The following is a 321-nucleotide window of genomic DNA, read 5'->3' on the forward strand; positions in this document are numbered from 1 at the left end:
CACCCAGCGCTGGAGGCCCGGTGGGGGCGGGGGACAGCCCAGGGGAGGTCGTTTTGGGGCGGGAGAAAGTGCACCGCTTTCTGGGGAGGATGGGCGGGGGTCGCGCCCAGGGCCCTCGGTCACCCTTCTTGCGCCGGGTCGTTGCATGCCCACGCTCATCGATCCAGACTTGAGGGACGCTCGCGGAGAACCAAAAATGCCGACCCCACCGAATTCCGACCCCCCCCAACCTTCGGTGAATTGTTCGGTGCACCTGTTGTGAAAAAGACGGAGCCTGTCTATCTCTCTGCTTCCAGTTTGTTAGTCTTCGCGCCTCGGAGG

The sequence above is a fragment of the Fukomys damarensis genome, unplaced genomic scaffold (genome assembly GCF_012274545.1).
Source record: "Fukomys damarensis isolate Sample0158 unplaced genomic scaffold, DMR_v1.0_HiC HiC_scaffold_4, whole genome shotgun sequence".
Taxonomy (NCBI): Eukaryota; Metazoa; Chordata; class Mammalia; order Rodentia; family Bathyergidae; genus Fukomys; species Fukomys damarensis.